Source organism: Lactuca serriola, chromosome 1 (genome assembly GCF_051521515.1).
Source record: "Lactuca serriola cultivar US96UC23 chromosome 1, Lser_US96UC23_V15, whole genome shotgun sequence".
Taxonomy (NCBI): Eukaryota; Viridiplantae; Streptophyta; class Magnoliopsida; order Asterales; family Asteraceae; genus Lactuca; species Lactuca serriola.
In genome coordinates this window covers 148,841,549-148,866,169 of record NC_136408.1, presented here as the reverse complement: position 1 = coordinate 148,866,169, position 24,621 = coordinate 148,841,549, and positions in this window count along the sequence as shown.

Below are 24,621 nucleotides of genomic sequence, written 5' to 3'. Positions count from 1 at the left end.
AGAAAATACTTTATTGAAACTGTTTTGACTCTTCTCATCTGTAACACCCAGGATTTTGAAAGCCAAGAAAGTAAAGGAAACCCTAAATTTAAGAGGGACTCGACGAGTCAAAGGAAGGACTCGGCGAGTCGGAGCGAGATCCGGGTCGATAAGAAAGTGACCAACTCGACGAGTCGGCCAAGTGGACTCGGCGAGTCTGGTCTGTGCGAGGAAAACCCTAAATCCGGGGCTTGGAGCCTATTTAAGCATCTTAATCTTCTTCCTAGGGCTCCTTTACAGCCTCTTGCACCCAAAACGCCGCACCTTAAGCCCCCATTGTGTTCATTCAAGCTTCTAGCCATTTTTGAGTGGGTTTAAGGAAGAAGAAGGAGTGGGAATCCTTGAAGCATCAGGGAGTGGCTTTGGATCTGAAGCTTGGGAAGCATTTCAGAGCATTAGAAGGTATCAATTCGTTTATCTCCTCCAGATTTTCCCTTGGTTATGAGTTTTGGGGCTTTTAAGCCATGTTTAAGACCAATCTTGAGCTTGAGGTCCAGATCTGAGGTTGCTACCTCAGATCCATGTTTATTTTGGTTTGTAATCCCAGAAAGTATCAGCCATTGGGTGGAAATTGGAGTCTCTTGGTCCTAAACCCTAGCTATGGGTGTATTTTGCCTAGATCTCACTCTCTACACGTAAAGTTTGCAACTTTACGTGGGAAATAGGCTTGGGGAGGGTAGATCTATAGTTTGGAGCTCATGCATGACTCGGAAGTCCTCTGCATGTAAGTGGATCTTAGTGGACTCGACGAGTCCTTCGAGTGGACTCGGCGAGTAGCTTGAAGATGAGGAGGAACTCGACGAGTGGGATGAACAACTCGTCGAGTCGGATGAAGATGGGCATGAACTCGGCGAGTTGGATGAACAGCTCGTCGAGTTGGATGAAGTTTGTCGTGTGCTCGGCGAGTCTGTTCTTAGACTCGGCGAGTCAGGTCGAGTGGTCCCAAACCCTTCGAGTTAAGACTCGAGTCAGCGAGTCGAGCCAGGACTCAGTGAGTTGGTCAGGACAGGAATCGAGAATCAGTAAACTCGGCGAGTCAGGGGCTGACTCGGCGAGTAGAGTCGCGAGTGGAAGGACTCTGGATTTATGGACTCGGCGAGTCAGTAGGGTGACTCGGCGAGTAGGGTTGACCTGGAAGGTTGACTTTGACCAGGACATCGACTTTGACCAGAGTTGACTTGGTTGACCTTTGAAGGTCAGTTAGACTAAGTGTTGGGTTGTTGTTGGTAGCTCGGGGAGCTAGCGGAGCAGCAATTCGGAGTTAGCGGTCAGGTAGCGGTCAAAGGGGTTAGCAGCAGCAGTTCAGCAATATCAGGTGAGTTTCCCTTTGTATGAATGGGTCTACGGCCACAATGCCGGCCCATGTAGTTATGAGTAGAAGACCCGGGGGTTAGCCCTAGGCACAGTATGCTAGTACGATTTTTGGACGAGGTCCAATGACAGAGGGCGGGTGCCCAAGGAGCGGTTTATGTGATAGTCTATACTTGTTGTCTGTGTGATACTTGTATGTGCCTGGTAGGGAGGTGAGAGAGGGCGAGGTCCCGTATCTCACCAATAGCAGAGTGTGGATGGTGTTCCACATCTCAGTAGCAGCAGAGCAGGGGCGAGGCCCAAGTTAGGAAAGGAGTGAGGGTGGGCTGGGCCCGAACCTCACTATCAGCAGGAGTATGGACGAGGTTCCATGAATCATCAGTAGCAGAACTCGGGCGGGGCCCAGAGATAGGCGAGGCCTTAGAGCAAGAGTTGTTAGTATATGTTTAGTTTATGTAATGTTATGTGATATGTTTATGTGCTATTATATGTTAGAGGGCGAGGCCCTGTGACAGGCGAGGCCTAAGTGAAACAGATCTGTATCCGAGCGAGGCTCGAAGCCAGGCGGGGCCTGGAGCGGCGAGGCCGTTGTAGCGGGCGAGGCCCGAAGTAGGGGGCGAGGCCCCGGATAGCGGGCGTGGCCCAGTATGTGCAGTATGTGGTTTTGCATGGTATGTGGTAAGGTGGGGAACTCACTAAGCTTCGTGCTTACGGTTTTCAGTTTTGTTTTCAGGTACTTCCGGTAGCGGAGGGAGGAGCTCGGGGTGATCGCATGGCACACACCATAGATTAGTCAACCTGGGAATGTTTACTCTGATAATAAACATGTGTTTTGAAAACCTATACTCAGATTATGTTATGGAATGATGTCCTTGGTTAAAGTAATGTTTTATTAAAAAGAAATTTTTGGTCTTAAATTTTGGGATGTTACAAGTTGGTATCAGAGCCTTGGTTTGAGGGATTCGGGCATACTCTCGGGTGTGCCTGAACTCAAACTGAGGGGTCGGATAAAAAGTTTTCAAAAGTGAAAGGACAGTTTTGTAAAAAGAATTTTGAGAACGAAAAACAGTTTTAGAAAAACAAAAAGAATTTCAAAGAAAAGAACTTTGAAAAGAGAAAAGAGGTGTGGTGCATGCAATCAACCGAGCTCAAGTAAGTACCCCAAAATACCCATACAAGTTTATGTTATGATTATCAGTTGATAGAACAACATGCTAGAATAGGACTAAGGATCTAGGAATGATGCCTTATGTGCCTGTTATTTGTGCTTTTGAGTTGCATGATAGTGCTGATTAGACAGTAGTAGGATAGCCTGTTTAGGTATGCCTGAGTTTATGAGTTTGTGTTGCATGCTAGTTCAGATTCTTGCTATGTGGATATGATTGTTGAGTATGTTGTGGTTAGATTTTCCCCTTGTCCGAATGCTGCTTGCTTTGTGCATTATGGGATTTTAAGTGATGGGAGTTAGCCATTAGGTGGATACGTCACGTCACATATGATCAGGGTTGAATAATCTCAGAGTGCTGGATTTGGCCCTATTGCGCAGCTCTCGTTTGAGTCCAACCGTTGTAGGGACGAGTCTTTTACTTGAAGGATTATCTAAGCCTCGTCGCATGTGATGGTATCCAGGTGATGGCTGATTGGCATCACGAGGAGACCTTCAGCAGCTGAGGACTGGTTTGAGTTGAGTCAGAGGTTTCCCTAGGGTAAGCCTAGGATGAGATAGAGTTGGGAGCAGTATGAGTGGTTAAGGGACCTGGTGGAGTCAAAGCAATTCCTGAGGAAAGTACGGATAGATGTGGAAGGTAGTATGGGCCCGTACTACTGAAAGCAGAGGATCCGTACTCGATTCAGGAAGGGCAGAGGCAAGACCGGGAACCTGGTAGAGCATGTTGATCTTGTATCAATGATGGGTATTCTGATTATGGTTGTGGTATATTTTCAGCATGGTGACATTGCGAGAGAGACCAGTGGGCGGATCAGGCGCCGGAGAGGGATCAGCCTCGGGTTCAGGGACCGAGCAGCTCGAGGAGCGGATGAGGGAGTTGATATCAGCTGAGGTTACGCGCAGTATTCTAGCTCAGACTCCTGTGATCTTTGGCACGGTCAAGGAGGGCATACTGGAGATCTTGGAGGAGAGGCTGGGAGCCTTCCGTACTGAGATGATGGCATTGATGGGGGCGCGTACCTTGACATCTCGAGAGTTCAGAGCCTGCGGGGCACCAGACTATCATGGGGCTAGGGACCCCATTGCTAGCAGTAGATGGTTGGCTGATGTTGCCAACGCTTTTCGTACAAGCAAGTGTCCCGAGGGGGACAAGGTTAGACTCGCCTCCTGTCTTCTGAAGGACAGAGCGAGGGATTGGTGGGAGGAGATTGGTCACGCTTTGGGGGATGATGCCGCGTTGGACGCGATGACTTGGAGTGATTTCTCGGCCAGGTTCAGGGCAGAGTTTTCGCCGATTATTGAGGTGCAGCAGCTGGCACGAGAGTTTCAGGATTTGACGCAGACTACTGAGACTGTGGCGGAGATCACCGCCAAGTTCAGGGAAAGGGCTCTTCTTGTTCCGCAGTATGTAGCGGATGAGGAGATGAAGAAGGCTCGGTACCATGAGATGTTGAGGGACGACATCAGGGAGTTCGTGAGCAGGTCCAGCTGTAAGACGCTGGAGGATATGATTTCTCGGGCTAGGGAAAGGGAAATTGATTTGGAGCAGATCCGGAAGAGGAAGCCGGATGAGGTTCAGGTATCAGCGGGTTCGGGCAAAAGGCCCAAGGGATCGGATTCGAGATCGAGGGATCGTCAGGACCGCAGTCGATGCGGAAAGTGTGGCAGGGCGCACGGGGGCGCGTGCAGGAGTGGTAGCGGTGGTGAGTCTGGCTGCTTCAAGTGCGGTCGGACTGGTCATTTTAGCAGGGATTGTACTGTTACCGCCGCCCAGGGATCAGACATGATATGTTTTCATTGCAACCAGCGGGGCCACAAGAAGGCCCAGTGCCCCAGTTTGTCTTCAGCAGGACGGGTGATGGCACCCGCCCCTGCAACCTTGAGGATCGCAGATGGCCGTCAGGGCCGGGTAGAGGCACCTGCAGCAGGGAGCAGGGCTTTTCAGATGACGACCTTGGAGGCGCGAGCATCACCGGACGTTGCAGGTATGCAATTTCCATTCTCAGTTCTCTTATTTTGTGCATGATTTCATTGTTATGGTTCTGCATCATTATCGGTATGAGTGTTTTATTTTGATTGGTTGATTGTGATCGAGTTATATGCCATTTGCATACCTTGGATATTTGTATGGGAGTTAGGGGGGAATGTGCTCTATTGAAGAAGGTTTCGAAGGATGCAGTAACTGTAGCATGCTTGGGAGGGATTTGGGTTGTTTCGTTAGTTCAGAGTGGTGCAGTGATTGTGATGGATTGGCTAAAGCCCTAGCTATGGAGGGCTTGGGTTCCTCAGTGGATGGGTTATGGAATGGTAGCAAGGATCGGGATTTCTTTGAGTGATGAGCAGCAAGGGATAAGCAGGATCGAAGTGGGGGAGAATCCTCCGGGTGTGCCCGGAGAAGAGCACGCAGACCCAGAACGAGTACGTGACCTCCGAGAGGGAAGAGAAGTAGTTCAACGTTTGATGGATTGAGGATTCCAGGGTTGGGAGTTTGAGAAACTCCATATCAGCTAGCGCGTGGGATGGTATGGTTGGTTATGATCGAGAATTCAGATTGTGGATCGCCTGAAGGACTCGCGGGAGTCGGAATAAGGATCTTGAGAAGTCGATGGCACGTGGGTGCCTTCGTATTAGCAGTCAGTGGTAGGGATGTAAGACTACGGGTAAGCCGTAGCATTCCTTAGTAGTTTCGTTAGCAGGAGTCGGGGCGAGGCCCTTATCTCCTAGTGATCAGGTAGGGATCAGGAATGTGTAGTGGATGAGAGTAGTAGGGAGTTGCCTGTATAGCTCTAGAGAGGTGAGACCTTGGGAGAGGCCGCTCCAGTATATAGTTGGGTGAGACCCGTGGGCGAGGCCCGTATGAGATTAGCGGTGCAGGTGAGACCTGGGAGCAGGGTTGCTCAGTAGTACGGTCGGGTGAGACCTGTGGGCAAGGCCCGTGAGTTTTTAGCAGCGCAGGTGGGACCTGGTCGGGATTTTAGTGTCAGGTTAAGGGATCGGGGATCCCAGGTTTGTAGTGCCTGGATGGCAGGACTGATTGAGCAGTTATAGATGGTCGAGGTATCCTTGGAAGTCGCTGAGAGCGACCAGGGATGGTGTTGGGACTAGCTATCGGTGGGAACCGGTAATCCAGTCATTGATAGGTTGGTAGGGACCAGGGCGGTCCCGGGTTATCAGGAAGTCAGTTGGGGAATAGTTAAATTGCCAGTCGGTGGCAGTGCGAGTATGCAGCGTATGGTGGACTTCAGTTAGTTGAGTCGAGGGGTGCTCGACACCAAGTGTTGGCAGGAAGGAGTGTCAGTGAGTGCTGACGGTGATGACCCGTCCTGGAAATAGCAGGGAGATGAAGGAGCTAGTGAAGGATAGGACCTTCACAGTGTCAAAGGAAAAGTCGGTAATGAGACTTTGCCTTGGGAAGGCAAGAGATTTGCGCAAGGAAAGAAGTGGAGAACCCCTGTGGGTTCAGTGCAATATTCGGTGGAAGACCAGCGCAGGTAGGCGGCTGGTGTTGGGTATTGGAGGCAGATCGCAGGCGGTGGGCCATGATAAACTTCGAGGACGAAGTTCAGTTTAAGTGGGGGAGAGTTGTAACACCCAGGATTTTGAAAGCCAAGAAAGTAAAGGAAACCCTAAATTTAAGAGGGACTCGACGAGTCAAAGGAAGGACTCGGCGAGTCGGAGCGGGATCCGGGTCGATAAGAAAGTGACCAACTCGACGAGTCGGCCAAGTGGACTCGGCGAGTCTGGTCTGTGCGAGGAAAACCCTAAATCCGGGGCTTGGAGCCTATTTAAGCATCTTAATCTTCTTCCTAGGGCTCCTTTACAGCCTCTTGCACCCAAAACGCCGCACCTTAAGCCCCCATTGTGTTCATTCAAGCTTCTAGCCATTTTTGAGTGGGTTTAAGGAAGAAGAAGGAGTGGGAATCCTTGAAGCATCAGGGAGTGGCTTTGGATCTGAAGCTTGGGAAGCATTTCAGAGCATTAGAAGGTATCAATTCGTTTATCTCCTCCAGATTTTCCCTTGGTTATGAGTTTTGGGGCTTTTAAGCCATGTTTAAGACCAATCTTGAGCTTGAGGTCCAGATCTGAGGTTGCTACCTCAGATCCATGTTTATTTTGGTTTGTAATCCCAGAAAGTATCAGCCATTGGGTGGAAATTGGAGTCTCTTGGTCCTAAACCCTAGCTATGGGTGTATTTTGCCTAGATCTCACTCTCTACACGTAAAGTTTGCAACTTTACGTGGGAAATAGGCTTGGGGAGGGTAAATCTATAGTTTGGAGCTCATGCATGACTCGGAAGTCCTCTGCATGTAAGTGGATCTTAGTGGACTCGACGAGTCCTTCGAGTGGACTCGGCGAGTAGCTTGAAGATGAGGAGGAACTCGACGAGTGGGATGAACAACTCGTCGAGTCGGATGAAGATGGGCATGAACTCGGCGAGTTGGATGAACAGCTCGTCGAGTTGGATGAAGTTTGTCGTGTGCTCGGCGAGTCTGTTCTTAGACTCGGCGAGTCAGGTCGAGTGGTCCCAAACCCTTCGAGTTAAGACTCGAGTCAGCGAGTCGAGCCAGGACTCAGTGAGTTGGTCAGGACAGGAATCGAGAATCAGTAAACTCGGCGAGTCAGGGGCTGACTCGGCGAGTAGAGTCGCGAGTGGAAGGACTCTGGATTTATGGACTCGGCGAGTCAGTAGGGTGACTCGGCGAGTAGGGTTGACCTGGAAGGTTGACTTTGACCAGGACATCGACTTTGACCAGAGTTGACTTGGTTGACCTTTGAAGGTCAGTTAGACTAAGTGTTGGGTTGTTGTTGGTAGCTCGGGGAGCTAGCGGAGCAGCAATTCGGAGTTAGCGGTCAGGTAGCGGTCAAAGGGGTTAGCAGCAGCAGTTCAGCAATATCAGGTGAGTTTCCCTTTGTATGAATGGGTCTACGGCCACAATGCCGGCCCATGTAGTTATGAGTAGAAGACCCGGGGGTTAGCCCTAGGCACAGTATGCTAGTACGATTTTTGGACGAGGTCCAATGACAGAGGGCGGGTGCCCAAGGAGCGGTTTATGTGATAGTCTATACTTGTTGTCTGTGTGATACTTGTATGTGCCTGGTAGGGAGGTGAGAGAGGGCGAGGTCCCGTATCTCACCAATAGCAGAGTGTGGATGGTGTTCCACATCTCAATAGCAGCAGAGCAGGGGCGAGGCCCAAGTTAGGAAAGGAGTGAGGGTGGGCTGGGCCCGAACCTCACTATCAGCAGGAGTATGGACGAGGTTCCATGACTCATCAGTAGCAGAACTCGGGCGGGGCCCAGAGATAGGCGAGGCCTTAGAGCAAGAGTTGTTAGTATATGTTTAGTTTATGTAATGTTATGTGATATGTTTATGTGCTATTATATGTTAGAGGGCGAGGCCCTGTGACAGGCGAGGCCTAAGTGAAACAGATCTGTATCCGAGCGAGGCTCGAAGCCAGGCGGGGCCTGGAGCGGCGAGGCCGTTGTAGCGGGCGAGGCCCGAAGTAGGGGGCGAGGCCCCGGATAGCGGGCGTGGCCCAGTATGTGCAGTATGTGGTTTTGCATGGTATGTGGTAAGGTGGGGAACTCACTAAGCTTCGTGCTTATGGTTTTCAGTTTTGTTTTCAGGTACTTCCGGTAGCGGAGGGAGGAGCTCGGGGTGATCGCATGGCACACACCATAGATTAGTCAACCTGGGAATGTTTACTCTGATAATAAACATGTGTTTTGAAAACCTATACTCAGATTATGTTATGGAATGATGTCCTTGGTTAAAGTAATGTTTTATTAAAAAGAAATTTTTGGTCTTAAATTTTGGGATGTTACATCATCCATCAGAATTCGTAATATGCCATTTTGGGCCCTTTAACTTTATACTTTTAACATTTTATGTCCAAAAATTGAGTTTTTAGCCCAAAGAAGATGTTATTAAGCCACTTAGCTATTTTTCTTGGAACACTTTGTATGTAGAAAATTTTGTGCTAGTATCATTTAACATAAGGTATATCTCGATTTTTAGGGGCTTATGACTAGATCCAACATCATAAACACACAAAAACACACATATAAGAATAGAAATCATACAAGACATACAAAACACATATAGATCTACACTTTCACTTGTATTCCCCCCCCCCCAAAAAAAAACTTATAAAACAGAAAAATAGGGAGTATGAAGCTCACCTTAGGGTGTGGTTTCGGTTTTTGAAGAAAAGATGGAAGAAAGCTTGGTGATTTTTGGCCTTAGCACCCTTTTCTTGAAGATCTCGAGTTTGAGGTGGTTCTAGGATGCAAGATCACGATTTTTGCATGGATTAGGAAGAGATTTTGATAAAACAAAGAATCTAAGTCATAGATCCAAGCATAACCTTACCTTAGATGAAGAGTTTGTGGAAATATCCTCTTGAAAGCCTCTTAATTTTCGAGATTTTTGAATGGTGAGGAAGGATAAGTTCTTGAGTATTCTAGAGAGAATTTGTGAGGTGTGTGTGTGTGTGCTTGAAATGGCCGAGAGCAAGAGAGAGAGAGAGAAATAGACCCTTGAGGTGATATGCATGGAAACATGGAATAGGTTGCATGGAGATCCAAAAGACAATAATGAGGTGTCAATTGCAAGTCAACTCTCTTCATCTCTTCTTGGGTTTGGGCCTTGGGCCGAGAATTTAGAAAGAAAAGGGAAAGTTTGGGCTTTTATGCCCTCTAGCCCATGTACAAGTTAGGTTGGAGGAGTTTTAACCTAAAAGGAACATAATATGATTTTTACACTTTGTTGGACTAGTTTAGGTTATTCATGGTTCAAAACTTTTAATTTATTTCATTCTAGGCCCAATATGGCCCAAAATGTTGAAATAAATTAATGTGGGTCCAATTAGAGCCCAATTAAGGGTTCTAAGCCCATGATAGTCAAATTGGAAGCTTATTGGTCCATTGAGTCCAATAAGGAAGTCCTAGTCCCATATGGACCTAAACAAGAACTTCTAGGGTTTCCAATTGCTTGATGACTATTTGTAGTATTTGTATGATGTATTTGATTGAAGTTTTTGATGTCATAATAATAGGTATCACACATGCTCTTAAGTTTTTGATTCAACATTTACTTGAATATAGTGATTACAAGACACAAAATTTCTAGTTGTGACAAAGATGCTGTCAAACTCTGATCTTATCAGTCCTTTCCTTTAGATAAGGGATCGTACAGTCCTCTGTTCAGATATCATGCAGACGCAATCATAGTCCAACATTTAGTTTCTCGATCTCAGATTTATTCGACATAGAACTTAATCGAACACATCAATTCAGTTCTGACCGGACCCGACACATAAGTCAAATCAAATCATCGAGTGGCCAAGATATCGCGTTTACCCTCTTAGGATAAAAGTAACAGATAAACTTCGACTTATATGCATTTACTTATTCTCCAATCAATCATACACAACAATGCGTTTTATAACATCAATTTACTAATGCGGTTTCGCATCATCAATGTACAACCAATTAACAAATAACAAACCATATATCTAGGTTTTAAGACCATATGATATTATCATCTTGCGATCACTTACAATATATATATATATATATATATATATATATATATATATATATATATATATATATATACCTTAAAGTGATTCCAGCAAATGCGGGTTTGTTTCAATGCTCAAAAGTAGTTCATAAGCACTCATGAACGTTGTAGCAACCTTTTGCTATGTATAATACCATTTAGACAATCTACACACCAGTTCATGACAATCTTCTTTCATATCTACTTCCAACATATGAACGATTGTGGACCATTCGAATAATTCGATTATTCTTAATAACTTAATTATTTAGGAAGTCAAAACATGCAAAGTGAAACAATAGTTAAACAATTAACATAAGACAGTAACTTTACTCATAAATAATACTCCTTTATTTAATCATCAAATGTCAATTACATTTATCTATTATAAGTTTCTAAAACTATCTAATCTAAACTAATATCATCCTTCAGCCCAATACTCCTAGCATGCTGCATGTGCTTAACCCTACTCAGTCCCTTCGTAAGCGGATCTGCTGGGTTATCTTCTGATGATATCCTCTTAACAACGAGATGTCCTTCTTCTACTCGATGTCTAATAAATTGATATTTTTTTTCGATATGACGAGATCTACCATGATCCCTTGGTTCCTTGGTCAAGGCAACCGCTCCTTCATTATCATAGAAAATTTCCATAGGCTCCTTTATGGCAGGTACAACTCCAAGATCACCAATGAAGTTCTTCAACCATATTGCCTCCTTCGATGCTTCGCTTGCTGCAATGTACTCTGATTCTCACATTGAATCAGCTACGGTTTCCTGCTTGGAACTTTTCCAAGTTACTGCTCCTCCATTAAGGGTAAAGACCTAGCTCGACTGCGAACGATAGTTGTCCCTGTCAGTTTGAAAGCTGGCGTCACTATACCCTCGCACCTTTAAGTCATCACTCCCTCCGAGGACTAAAAACCATTCCTTGGTCCTCTGAAGGTACTTAAGGATATTCTTGACCCAATCCAATTGGCTCTGCCAGGGTTCCCTTGATATCTACTGACCATGCTCAAAGCAAAGGCTACATCAGGGCGAGTACAAGTCATAGCATACATGATTGAGCCAACTGCGGAAGCGTAAGGTACTCGGCTCATCTCTGCTATCTCGGCTTCGGTACTCGGACTTCGAGTCTTACTTAATTTGGCATTACTTTGTATCAGTAATTCTCCCTTCTTTGAATTCTCCATACTAAAACGTTTCAATACTTTATCTAAGTAAGTGTTCTGACTAAGTCCTATTAGTCTCTTACTTCGTTCTCTCACTATCCTTATTCCCAAGATATAGGAAGCCTCTCCGAGGTCCTTCATAGCGAAGCACTTCTTGAGCCAGGACTTAACCTCCTGTAGTGTCGGGACGACGTTTCCTATGAGTAGTATGTCATCAACATACAAAACGAGGAAGCTGACTATACTCCCACTGGCATTGACATATACACATGATTCATCTTCGCTTCGTACAAATCCAAACTCTTTGACTTTCTCATCGAAGCAAAGATTCCATCTGCGAGACGCTTGCTTAAGCCCATAAATGGACTTCTCAAGCTTGCACACTCTATTTGGATGCCTTGTATTGACAAAACCCTCTGGCTGAGCCATGTAAACATCATCAGCCAACTTCCCATTAAGGAAAGAGGTCTTGACATCCATTTACCATATCTCATAATGTGACAACCCGATATTTCAACTCTTTGTAATGGCCTAAAAAGTCAAGTATTGTAACCACTTTGAGTTAATGAAATTAACTTTGATAATAAAATGTCCAAAAAGTTTCTATTTAACTACCTACTATGTTTAATGTCATTAAACCAGGATCGTACGTAAAAAGAATGCCCAAATCTGGCTTTGTATATTGAAGTTAAGATTTTTCCAAGTTTGGCTTAGCAACAGACAGCTAAAAACTCGAATCGGAGATCGAGCGACTTTTGGCTGGAATGACCTAAACGAGAATCGAAGGTCTCGACAATGGTATTTCAGCGGTAAAAAGTCTGGCAAAAATCGACGTCAGATAAAGAAGTTATGAATTTTTAAAGAAATTCCTTAATCACGACATTTTATAAATAAATAATAAAAATAATTTCGAAATTTGCCAACAGAGTCTAAACGAAAGTTGTAGAGCGTAGTCTCACCTACGCGTGGATATAAAGACCATCGAAAACGGAATTCGTATGAAGAAGATATGAATTTTAGAAGTTTATTAATTAAATTAAATATAAATTTAATTATAAATGTTTGGTATTATCCGAAGGGAGTCAGCAGATACGGCCGAAGTACGCCCTGAGTACCCTCGTACGCCCCGCGTACTCAAGGCCTAGGCCTTGGATCGTCCACGTCCCAGTCTATGCGAAGCTACCCCTGTCCCATCCGAAGTCCGAGGCAGTCGAGGACTCGGTCATGCATGACGTACGTGTACGCCCCGCGTACCCTCATACTCCCTGCGTACCGAGGCGGTTCCCAACCCCTATAAAAGGGATGTGAGAGTTCCGAAGAAAGGGCTCCATTCCTCTCATTTCTTTTGCGTTCTTGCCTTGTTTTTCGTTCCCGTTCTAACCCGAAGCCCGGAACATTTTGCTCAAGTCTCGAAGGTCGATTTTACTCCCGAGATTCCCGAGAATCCCGAGAAAAATCCGTTTCCCGAGACGAAATTCTACCCGGTTTCCATCTCGCTATCTTCAAACTTTCAAGTGAGTTCATACCCCTTAATTAACCCTTTTTAAATATTCTAAATGCTTTTATATGCTTTCTAAGGGGGGAAATACAAGTAAAACACACGACTACTATCGGGTGTTATATCTAAAGATTATTATACACTTTTATTAAGTAGAATCATATGTGATTTATAAACTTCCTAGGGAACTCTCGTATAAAAATACATTACAATAGCATTCTATCTTTAAAAATATAAATTGTTGTAATACATGTATAAACTAAACATTTTCCTAGATTTAATGTATATGTGTCTATCTTAGGCTCTACAAAAATCTATACTTTCATAACAAATGATTCCTTTTCTAGGTATTTCTAAACAAACGAGACACACTTTTAGAAAACTATAATAGGTATAGTTTTACGAGAAAATTTCTAACTTCTACGTACTAGAAACACGATTTTCAAAAAGTCACTTTCATATACAAGAACAAACGAAACATTTTAACATGTAAATCTGTTTTTATACTACGCTTTGTGAGACATTAACTTCACGTACGTTCGAGTACACATTTCAAGTCCTGTATTATATACCAGAATCCCTTGGAGGGGGAGCATGGTGTTTGTCTATAGATCTATACGGGCTTGACAACCCGCGCCTTGACTGTTAGCTACAGTCCACCATTTGGGGTGACAAACGTCATAACATTCCAACGCCTGAAGAACGTTGTGTATAGGCATTTCGAGTCAATAGTATGGTTATAAAACTCACATGAGGTATTAAAAATACATTGATTTACGAGGTTTTCAAACATATTGGTTATTTTTTTACGCTTACATACATTTTTAGAAACAAACATTGGTCTTGAGAGAAGACTACTTTTATACTAGTAGAAAATATAGGATTTTCTAAAAACAAACAAACAAGGACAAAACATTTCGTTTGATACAAACATTGTCATTTAAATACTTATGAAACTCACCAGCTTAAATGCTGATCTACTCTTTCAAAATTACTTGTATGTCCCAGGGATTCAGTAACTACATGTAACAATATGCTTTTGAAGAAGGGACGCTGCAGCGCCAGTTAAATCTCACATTTTGACATCATATTGTAATTGGTTTTGAACATGTACCTTTTGACAAATGTAAACTTTCAATTATATATATGATGGTTGTATTGCTTTCTTTACTATGTATTCATTTGTTACGTTACCACATGAAGTCATCCGCCCCCGAACGTTTCCGCCGTTCAGGTTTGGGGGTGTGACAGATTGGTATCAGAGCAATGTTTATAGTGAACTAAGTATATCGAACCACATAAGATATACAAAATATAAATGCTTAAGGGACTAATACTCTCTGACAAAACAATTTTCTTTTTACGCTTAAGCAGCGTTACGTTTAACTTAAATTGTTAGTTCATTTAAGTACAAATACATGCATACAACAAATTATTGTCATGATATCTAACTATACAACAAGTATTTAGACAAGTTGACACTACGATTAAGACTCGATATATGTAATCGGATTTGGGACAAATATAGCGTGATCAACTATATTTGCCCGAGATCGGACCAATGTATATCGAGGAATGCTCGTTGTAAGCAACAAGTCAAACTTACCAAAAACACCACGAGGATCAAACACAAGAATTTAAATACTATAGGAGTATTTGCTACATAAACTAGTTTAACTTACATATTTAAATCTTACATGTTTCAACCTTATTCAATTCTTATAACCCTATTTCTCGTACAGTCAAATGGCTGGATTTCACCACCTCGGCGACCCCTATTTTCCCAACCAAGGCAACGGAGGATGGGTCGAAGATGATCCCAAAGAGGACGAGGAACCCATAGAAGTGGATGATGACTCCGGTACCAACTCAGATCCGGAAGTGATCAATCCACCACCCGTACAACCTCCCGCATTCGTAAGGAACTTTCAAGGACCGACTCCTGTCTGGGGAAGTCACCTCCACCATTGGAGCCAAAAACAAAACCTACGCCCTCCCTACGACATGTGCCGGGACTTCTATGATGTCCACAATGGAGGTTCGGCTGATCGGGCACTCCCAGTAATGGTGGGCAAGCTAGCCAATCAGTCCTATCAATCCGGAGTTCAAGCTAGCTGGATTCGGGATGTCAACGTGGAAGTACAGGTTCACACTTCCGACATCCGTAGGCTGGAAAAAATGCAAGACAATGCTCAACTCCAAACCGAGGCATTCCAAGCGCAAATGATTGCAGCCCTCGCCGAATTGAGGGAACAACAAGCCGCTTGTGATAGGCATCTAATGGAGTCAAAGCAATCAGATGCGGAGTCAAGCTCCAAGCGCAACCTACATCGCAAGTTGTGCTTGTCAAAAACTCAAATTTTGTTATAACTTAGGACCTCGGCTAAAAGTCTTTAAATTTCTCGAACTTTGTAACCGGAGAGCCTTATAGGGGTCAAATTTTCATGATCGTTGTATCAACTATTATATTAATATAAGTGACACTATTATTTCTACGTTGTGTATTTCGTTCAAACCTTGAAAAGTCATCGAGAAACCAAAGGCTTGTTTCATAATTTCAGTCTTACAAATAACTTTCATTCTTCTATTTTAAGACTCATACTATCATCTGTTGTTGAACTATAGCAATTTAGTTCATGAGACACATACATTTTCTATTCTATGGAATTCTTATCTTTATCTTTTCAACCTATAGTTGAAGGATGCCTCCGCGTAGGAACCCGAGACGAAACAACGGTGGGGAAGCACCTATACCACCACCTCCACCTCCTCAATTTGATGCTGTCATGTTCCAAGCAGCAGTCACCGCAGCGGTAGCAGCTGCCATGTCACAGCTCAATAACTAGAGTACTAATGGCTCGAGAACTGGCACACACCTATCCAACCATGGGGAGAGTCATGGGCAACCCCGAGAATGCACCTATCAGGACTTTACTAATGCCAAACCGCGGATGTTTTATGGAACTGGTGGTGTGATGGCTCTGAGGCAGTGGATTGAAAGGGCAGAATTAGTCTTTGAAATCTGCTCCTGTCCCGAGCACAGCAAAGTCAAGTTTGCAACCTTCACACTCATTGATAGAGCTTTAGATTGGTGGAACGGCCACGTTAAAGTACTTACCCTAATAGTGGCAAACTCCATAAGCTAGGAGAGCCTAAAAGTCATGCTGATGAGAGAATACTGCCCACGAGGAGAGATTCAAAAGCTCGAACACGAACTCTGGACTCTTGGAATGGTTGGTACCGACATCGCAACTTATACCAACAGATTCTGCGATCTGGCAATCCTTTGCCCATATATGATTGCTCCCGAGAGCAAGAAAATAGAGAGGTACATATGGGGACTGACGCCCCAAATACGGTCAAGCGTGTTAGCTTCGAAACCTGACACCTTTGAAAGTGCTAAGGAACTGGCACAATCTTTGATTGACTACGGAAGTCATCAGAACTCAACCGTTTCTGCACCAGAACCACAACAACAACAACAACAACAACAACAACAACAATAGGAAGAGAGTATCGAATAAAGGGAAGGGTGGGTCTTCCCAAGAATCCGCAAAGAAACAACTGGTTTCAGTGAATGTTGCCACTGTACCTACTATAGTTCCTACAAATACTTACCCAATAAAGCCTTATGTAGGTAACCTTCCAAAGTGCACCAAATGCACTTACCACCACCATGGACCTTGTCGGGAAATGCAGTGCGCCAACTGCAACAGAAAGGGACACACAACCCGTTTCTGCAAGGATCTCGCAAATCCGATCACTGAAGTTCCTAGTGCGGGTGTAGGCCAGACTTGCTACGGTTGTGGCGAGGTGGGCCACTACAAGAGGAACTGCCCTAAGGCAACAGGCACCGACGGTGTGGGACGAGTTTTGGCATTAGGCCACGACGAAGCTGTAGTTGACCCAACTGTAGTTGCTGGTACGTTCCTTCTCGATAATTCATATGCATGCATATTATTCGATAGTGGAGCGGAGAGAAGCTTCGTGAGTCAAAACTTTATTCACTTACTTAAACCTAGACCTAGCAAGCTAGAACAATCATTTACTGTAGAGATGGCCAACGGAAAAACCGAAAACACTAACTGGATATGCATGGACTGTACGTTAACTTTAGACGGTCATTCTTTCCCAATCAATCTCATGCCGGTCCAAATTAAAAGTTTCGACGTCATAGTCGGCATGGATTGGTTAAGTCTTCTTTGCGCCGACATCATGTGCTTTGAGAAAGCAGTTTGTCTTAATCTCCCTAACAACGAAACATTAGTGATTTACGACGACAAATCAAGTACAAACCTTCGTATCATTTCGTGCATCCAAGCTCGAAATTGTTTACGGAAGGATTGTCGAGCATTCCTAGCGCACATCGTCGATACAAGTCAGGAACTGAAGGACATCAAGAACATTCCAGAAGTACGTGACTTTCCTGATATCTTTCCAGAAGAACTACCAGTATTACCACCACAACGCCAAGTCGAATTCAGAATCGACTTAGTTCCAGGGGCTACCCCAGTAGCGAAATCGCCTTATCGTCTAGCACCAGCAGAGATGCAAGAACTTTCCAGTCAACTTAATGAACTCCTTCAAAAAGGATTCATAAGACCAAGTTTCTCACCTTGGGGAGCACCGGTCTTGTTCGTAAAGAAGAAAGACGGATCGTTCCGTATGTGCATTGACTACAGAGAGTTGAACAAGCTTACCGTCAAGAACCGTTATCCTCTACCCCGTATTGACGACCTATTTGATCAACTTCAAGGAGCAAACTACTTTTCAAAGATAGATCTACGATCCGGATATCACCAATTATGGGTACTTGAGGGGGATATTCCTAAGACAGCTTTCCGAACTCGTTATGGACACTACGAATGTGTAGTAATGCCATTTGGATTAACCAACACACCAGCAGTATTTATGGACCTAATGAATAGGGTATGACGTCCCAAATTGGATCAGTTCGTCATCGTCTTTATCGATGATATACTTATCTACTCCCGAAGTAAGGAAGAGCATAGTCAGCACCTACGAAGAGTCTTAGAAACACTACGATCGGAGAAACTCTATGCGAAGTTCCTTAAATGCGAATTTTGGATTCGAAGAGTTGAATTTTTGGGCCACGTTGTTAGCGAGAAAGGGATACACGTGGACCCCTCCAAAATTAAGGCCATCGAGAATTGGTCGGCACCAAAGACACCTACAGAAATTCGTCAATTTCTAGGTCTCGCTGGCTACTACCATAGATTCATAAAGAACTTCTCTAGCATTGCGAAACCTCTTACTACATTAACCCAGAAAGGCATGGCCTTTGACTGGGAAGTGAAACAAGAGAAGGCATTCCAAACACTAAAACAGGCCTTGTGCACCGCACCGATACTATCCCTCCCCGAAGGGATAGAAGACTTCGTAGTGTATTGCGATGCATCAAACCAAGGACTTGGTTGTGTTCTTATGCCGAGAGGGAAGGTTATTGCTTATGCCTCTCGACAGCTTAAGACACACGAAGTGAACTATACGACACACGACCTTGAGTTAGGAGCAGTGGTATTTGCTCTGAAGATCTGGAGACACTACTTATACGGAACAAAGAGTACTATTTTCACCAATCACAAGAGCCTTCAACACATTTTCGATCAGAAGGAACTCAACATGCGACAACGACGATGGGTTGAGTTACTAAATGACTACGAATGCGAAATTCGTTATCATCCTGGCAAGGCCAACGTAGTAGCTGACGCCCTCAGTCGAAAGGAATACACTGGTCGGAGGGTCAAATCTCTGACCATGACTATCCATTCCCACTTATCCACACAAATTAAGGAGGCACAAATGGAAGCTTTGCGACCTGAAAATGTGGCGGGTGAATCCCTGCGAGGAATGGAAAAGAATCTAGAAGTCAAGGGTGGCGGAGCATATTATCTCATGGACCGAATCTGGACGCCGAAACATGGCGGGTTCAGGGACGTAGTCATGACTGAAGCACACAACACGAGGTATTCCGTTCACCCGGGTTCAGATCAAATGTATCTGGATCTTAAGAAATTGTACTAGTGGCCTAACATGAAAGTAGAAATTGCTACCTTCGTAAGTAAATGCCTTACTTGCGCTAAGGTTAAGGTCGAGTATCAAAAACCGTCAGGATTACTACAACAACTGGAGATAGCAGAATGGAAATGGGAACGGATTATTATGGACTTCATAACCAAGTTACCCAAGACGACGGGTGGACTCGATACCATATGGGTCATCGTCGACCGATTGACCAAATCCGCGCATTTCCTACCCATCAAGGAGACTGACAAAATGGAAAAGCTTACAAGAACTTACATAAGGGAAGTAGTGCGATTGCATGTTGTTCCGATATCCATTATCTTCGATAGAGATAGTAGATTCACTTCAAGATTCTGGCAGTCACTACAAAGTTCCCTGGGGACTAGGCTAGACATGAGTACAACCTACCACCCACAAACAGACGGGCAAAGTGAGAGAACGATACAAACTTTAGAAGATATGCTGAGAGCCTGTGTGATTGACTTTGGAAAGGCATGGGATATCCATTGACCCCTTGTCGAATTTTCATACAACAATAGTTATCATACAAGCATAAGGGCTGCTCCGTTTGAAGCCCTCTATGGTCGAAAGTGCAGATCCCCTCTGTGCTGGACTGAAGTTGGTGATACCCAATTAGCTGGAGGACGAGTTCCTGAAAGCACTTTCACCGGTCCGGAAATTATACGAGAAACAACAGAGAAGATCGTTCAGATTCGTGAATGATTGAAAGCCTCTAGAGACCGCCAGAAAAGCTACGCTGACCAAAGGAGGAAACCTTTGGAATTCCAGGTAGGAGACCACGTTTTATTAAAGGTCTCACCATGGAAAGGTTTAATACGCTTTGGAAAGCGTGAGAAACTAAATCCAAGATACATAGGGCCTTTCGAGATTCTTGCCAGAATCGGCCCTGTGGCTTACAAGCTTAGCCTACCGCGTGAACTTAGTAACACACATCCAACCTTCCACGTCTCAAATTTGAAAAAGTGTCTGTCCGATGAGACTCTTGTTATTCCACTCGACGAGATCGAGATCAACGAGAGCCTCAACTTTGTGGAAGGACCAGTAGAAATCATGGACCGAGAGGTCAAACGAACAAAACAAAGTCGCATACCCATCGTGAAGGTTCGCTGGAACGCCAAGCGGGGACCTGAATTCACATGGGAACGCGAAGATCAAATGAAACAAAAGTACCCTCATCTCTTTCATATTCACTCTTTACTACTTTAAATTTCGGGACGAAATTCCCTCTAACGGGGGGATGATGTGACAACCCGATATTTCAACTCTTTGTAATGGCCTAAAAAGTCAAGTATTGTAACCATTTTGAGTTAATGAAATTAACTTTGATAATAAAATGTCCAAAAAGTTTCTATTTAACTACCTACTATGTTTAATGTCATTAAACCGGGATCGTACGTAAAAAGAATGCCCAAATCCGGCTTCGTATATTGAGGTTAAGATTTTTCCAAGTTCGGCTTAGCAACAGACAGCTAAAAACTCAAATCGGAGATCGAGCAACTTTTGGCCAGAATGACCTAAACGAGAATCGAAGGCCTCGACAATGGTATTTCAGCAGTAAAAAGTCTGGCAAAAACCGACGTCAGATAAAGAAGTTATGAATTTTTAAAGAAATTCCTTAATCACGACATTTTATAAATAAATAATAAAAATAATTTTGAAATTTGCCAACGGAGTCTAAACGAAAGTTGTAGAGCGTAATCTCACCTACGCGTGGATATAAAGACCATCGAAAACGGAATTCGTATGAAAAAGATATGAGTTTTAGAAGTTTATTAATTAAATTAAATATATATTTAATTATAAATGTTTGGTATTATCCGAAGGGAGTCAGCAGATAGGGCCGAAGTACGCCCTGCGTACCCTCGTACGCCCCGCGTACTCAAGGCCTAGGCCTCGGATCGTCCACGTCCCGGTCTATGCGAAGCTACCCCTGTCCCATCCGAAGTCTGAGGCAGTCGAGGACTCGGTCATGCATGACGTACACGTACGCCCTGCGTACCGAGGCGGTTCCCAGCCCCTATAAAAGGGATGCGAGGGTTTCGAAGAAAGGGCTCCATTCCTCTCATTTCTTTTGCGTTCTTGCCTCCTTTTCCGTGCCCGTTCTAACCTGAAGCCCCGGACATTTTGCTCAAGTCCCGAAGGTCGATTTTACTCCCGAGATTCTCGAGAATCCCGAGAAAAATCCGTTTCCCGAGACAAAATTCTGCCCGGTTTCCATCTCGCTATCTTTAAACTTTCAAGTGAGTTCATACCCCTTAATTAACCCTTTTTAAATATTCTAAATGCTTTTATATGCTTTCTAAGGGGGAAATACAAGTAAAACACACGACTACTATCGAGTGTTATATATAAAGATTATTATACACTTTTATTAAGTAGAATCATATGTGATTTATAACCTTTATAGGGAACTCTCGTATACAAAATATATTACAATAGCATTCTATCTTTAAAAATATAAATTGTTGTAATGCATGTATAAACTAAACATTTTCCTAGATTTAATGTATATGTGTCTATCTTAGGCTCTACAAAAATCTATACTTTCATAACAAATGATTCCTTTTCTAGGTATTTCTAAACAAACGAGACACACTTTTAGAAAACTATAATAGGTATAGTTTTACGAGAAAATTTCTAACTTCTACGTACTAGAAACACGATTTTCAAGAAGTCACTTTCATATACAAGAACAAACGAAACATTTTAACATGTAAATCTGTTTTTATACTACGCTTTGTGAGACATTAACTTCACGTATGTTCGAGTACACATTTCAAGTCCTGTATTATATACCAGAATCCCTTGGAGGGGGAGCATGGTGTTTGTCTATAGATCTATACGGGCTTGACAACCCGCGCCTTGACTGTTAGCTACAGTCCACCATTTGGGGTGGCAAACGTCATAACATTCCAACGCCTGAAGAACGTTGTGTATAGGCATTTCGAGTCAATAGTATGGTTATAAAACTCACATGAGGTATTAAAAATACATTGATTTACGAGGTTTTCAAACATATTGGTTATTTTTTTACGCTTACATACATTTTTAGAAACCAACATTGGTCTTGAGAGAAGACTGCTTTTATACTAGTAGAAAATATAGGATTTTCTAAAAACAAACAAACAAGGACAAAACATTTCATTTCATACAAACATTGTCATTTAAATACTTATGAAACTCACCAGCTTAAATGCTGATCTACTCTTTCAAAATTACTTGTATGTCCCAGGGATTCAGTAACTACAGGTAACAATATGCTTTTGAAGAAGGGACGCTGCGGCGCCAGTTAAATCTCACATTTTGACATCATATTTAATTGGTTTTGAACATGTACCTTTTGACAAATGTAAACTTTCAATTATATATATGATAGTTGTATTGCTTTCTTTACTATGTATTAATTTGTTACGTTACAACATGAAGTCAGCCGCCCCCGAACGTTTCTGCCGTTCAGGTTTGGGGATGTGACACATAATCATGAAAAGCGGCTATGGCTAGCATCACCCTAATAGACTTTATTTTGGCAATTGGTGAGAAGGTCTCATCATAGTTAACTTCAGGAGTTTGAGTAAAGCCTTTCGCAACCAATCGCACCTTATATGTGTGTACATTCCCATCCACGTCGGTCTTCTTCTTGAAGATCCATTTGCACCCAACGGTCTTACGTCCGGGTACATTATCAACCAAATTCCAAACTTGGTTGTCATACATGGATTGAATCTCGCTGTCCATTGCCTCTTTTCATTTTGCAGACTCCGGGCCTGCCATGGCTTCCTTATAGCTATTAGGTTCATCTAGATTTATTAGTGTACCATCACTAATATACGTGTCCCCTTCGGTAGTAATACGAAAACCATAAAACTGGGGTTGAACTCTAACTCTTTCGGAACGTCTAAGAGGTAAGGACTCGTCAATTGGTTCAACCGGAGTTTCCTCCTCGGGTTGAGCGCCAGCGGTAGAGGTTCCTTCATCACTCGATTCTTGAATCTCTTCAAGTTCGATCTGCCTCCCACTGTCTCCTTGGCTTATGAGTTCTCGCTCTCAGAAAACCCCTCTCCTCGCAACGAAGACAACATTTTCATTCGGTCTATAGAAGAGATATCCAAAGGATTTCTGCGGGTAGCCGATGAAAATACATCGCTCACTACGAGGTTCGAGCTTGTCGTGAGTATCTCGTCTTACGAAAGCCTTGCAACCCCAAACCTTGATATGTGCCAACGAGGGAGCTTTCCATGTCCACATATCATGAGGTGTTTTGGCAACCTTCTTAGTAGGGACTCGGTTAAGGATATAGGCGGCAGTCTCTAAGGCATACCCCCATAATGAGATAGGTAGTGAAGCACGACTCATCATAGAACGAACCATGTCTAACAAGGTTCGATTACGCCTTTCTGCCACACCATTCAACTGTAGTGTCCTAGGTGGCGTCAATTGCGAAACTATTCCGCATTCTTTGAGATAGTCGTGGAATTCAAGACTTAGGTACTCTCCTCCTCGATCGGATCGAAGCATCTTGATTTTCTTGCCCAATTGATTCTCCACTTCATGTTTGAATTCTTTGAACTTTTCAAATGTTTCTGACTTGTGCTTGATTAAGTAAATATACCCATATCTACTATAATCATTGGTGAAAGTCACATAGAAGCGGTTCGCATCCTTTGTGGTGGATCTAAATGGTCCACATACATCGGTATGTATGAGATCCAATAAGCTCTCACCCCTCTCACAAGTACCAGTGAGATGAATCATTACATTTAATTGTGTAAATACCTGCGAAAGACGGCTTGATCTTTCCATCCTTGATGGCTTGCATATATTCTGGGTAGGTTCTCTTCCAATGCCCTATTTTGTGGCAATGGTGGCACTCTGCCTCCTTCGGGTTAGGGTTGGGTTTAGCAGGATCAACCTTGGTCCCACTAGAAGAGGAACCATCTCGGGACTTTCCCTTGCAGTGGCTCTTTGATGGAGCCTTCCTCTTTTTGCCCTTACCCTAACCTATAGCCAAAACAGGAGCAGCGGGTGGATTGGGAGTTCGTGCAACAGACTTGTCCGTAAGGTTGCTCTCAGCAACCCTTAGGAGCCCTTGGATCTTGCTTAAGGTGACCTTTTCCTTGTTCATGTGGCAGGTTATCCTAAATTCGTTGTAACACGGAGGAAAGGAGTGAAGGACCATGTCGATAGCCAAGTCTTCCCCAAAGTCGACATTCAACTTGCGAAGACGATCGACATACCTTTGCATCTTTTGCAAGTGAACGGTTAGAGATTCTCCATTACCCATTTTAGTAGTGATCATGTTAGTGAAGATCTCGTAACGTTCCTGCCTCGCATTTTGATGGTATCTCTCCAATAAGTCTTGATGCATCTCCTACGGATACATGTCCTCATAGGACTTTTGGAATTCGGCATTCATTGTGGCTATCATGATGCAATGAACCTTCGTTGCATCACGCTCATGAGTCTCAAAAGCAGTCATTTCAGCCGAAGTAGCGATTTCTGGATTGATCTTTTCGAGCTTCTCTTCAAGGACATACTCCTTGTCCTCGTAGCGAGCAATCGTGCGAATGCATCTTATCCATTTGCTAAAGTTCGTTCCATCGAAAGTCACCTTTTGGCAAAGGCTCATCAACGTGAACGAGCTAGCAGCAGCGTTGTTTGCATTCGACATCTACAAGTAGAAAAGACAAAGTTTGATTAGAATTCAATCCCTAATTATCACCCAATATGAAAAATTAGGGCTAGGATCCAACAACATTATTTACATATTAAAAAAGGGATGTCGTAGTCCAACATGCAAACAATTT